General features: G+C 48.6%; 1 long non-coding RNA gene across 1 annotated transcript; it reads left to right on the forward strand.

Annotated features, from left to right (window-relative positions):
* Positions 1 to 527: 527 nt before the first annotated feature.
* Positions 528 to 1,697, forward strand: LOC115307245. Its single transcript, XR_003915631.1, has 3 exons — positions 528 to 717; positions 842 to 1,148; positions 1,680 to 1,697. It is a non-coding gene; the product is annotated as an uncharacterized LOC115307245 (long non-coding RNA).

Below are 1,697 nucleotides of genomic sequence, written 5' to 3' on the forward strand. Positions count from 1 at the left end.
CCCGGGTTGGGGCACCCCGAGGACTCCAGCGCGCACCGAAAGGATTATTCGGGGAGATCCTCGGGGTGCCCGGCCCTGGGGAGCTCAAAGCAAGGTCCCTGCCATGGATTCAGGCATTGCTGAGAGTATCCCAGGGGTACCTGTCCATGCTAGACATGGAGCTCTCTAATGGACTGTAATTGGGTTGTAAAAGTGGTGCTCCAAGTGCCAAAGCAGTGTGGGATTGGGATTAAGAAATGAGCAGTGATGGTCCAATTGGCTGTTTTCTCTTGAATGTAATGGTAAGAGCTGCAGGATGGCAAGGTGTGTGTTCCAGTCCCCAGCATTTGGTTTCCACATGTCCTGGTCAGACACAGGTCCAACTTCCTCAGTCCTTAACCCAAGAGAAGGAGAACTAAGGACTGGCAGTGTTAAGGTGATTGGTGTGACAGGGGTTAAACTGGGAAAACATTGGGTGATTCTTCACTTTGTCTATTTGTCAAATTCAACCAAACTTCTGCTCAGAAGAGATTGAGTGGAAAGGTTGAGGCAGAAATGAGATTGTAAAGTGAGGATATTAAAACTGTAATTGCTGAAACTAAATGTGTCAAAGCAGCAGCACTTGTTGTGCAGGGAATAACTCCTGTCAGCAGCAAGGCCCCGACTGAAGTGGCAGCTGCAGTTGTTCCTGTGGTGTGGGCCAGTGGAATTGCAGGAGAGTGGAAGAGGGCAGAACTTGTAGGTATTACCCCTAATGTGGGATCTCTCCTGGTAAGGCAAACCCAGTATCCTTTAAAATCAGAATACCAGACGGGATTGGTTGCAGCAACAGCTAAATTTGCTCATCCTGGTTTGCTCGTAGGATATAGATGCAAGAACCTGCCAAGAAAACCAATGGCCAAGATGATTGATGAGTGCAGGACCTGAGAGAAGCACCTTAAATGACAACCTGGAGGAGTTTCCAGTATTGGATTTAAAAGATGGCCTTTGCTGCATCTCCTTGAGCAAGGAAAGCCAAGAAACCTTTGCTTTGGAAGGAGAGAATCTGGAAAGCGGGAAGGAAGAAAAGAAGCCCCCTGACTCCTCCCTGAGCCCCAGACAGCCCATGAAGTGCCTTGCTGGGAATGGTAGGACGGGGTGGACTCTGGATTGCTCCCTCTGGATGTGTGGTAAGACTGTTATGCCAACTTCTAACAATAGCATGTAAAGCATTTGCTGCCTTGAATAGGTGGTGCAAGGGCAGCCTTTAAGCAGCTGAAGCATTCCCTGAGGAGAGCTCTGGGTCTGCCAGATGTCTCAGAACTGTTGGAAGCATCTTTGTTGGGGAGGGCAAACAAAGGACAAGGTGTGCAGTGACCCCCCCGACAAGGGACTTTGAGTTAATGGCATCCCTGCAAGTGAACTTTGTGGGCTGTTCCCCCTGTAGGGCAGGTGATAGTCCTAGCTACAGTGATGGGGAAAAATTGTTAAAAGGGAGCTCCAAAAGCTGGAAATCCTCCAGGAGGCTCTTGGCAAACAGAGTTTCCTGAGTTCCCCCTGCAAGAAGGACAGTGATAGCTTTTGAGTGCTGGTAGATCCTTTGAATAGATGGCCTTGAGTGTGTCCTTGTTGCACCAGTAGGCCTTCTCAAACTCCCTATATTCCAGGAAATATACATATTGAATTTTAAAATGATCTCCATAATCCTTTGTTGTCTTGAGGCTCTCCCCTCAGGAACT

This window comes from Manacus vitellinus, unplaced genomic scaffold, assembly GCF_001715985.3.
Source record: "Manacus vitellinus isolate BGI_N305 unplaced genomic scaffold, ASM171598v3 scaffold_153_pilon, whole genome shotgun sequence".
Classification (NCBI taxonomy): Eukaryota; Metazoa; Chordata; class Aves; order Passeriformes; family Pipridae; genus Manacus; species Manacus vitellinus.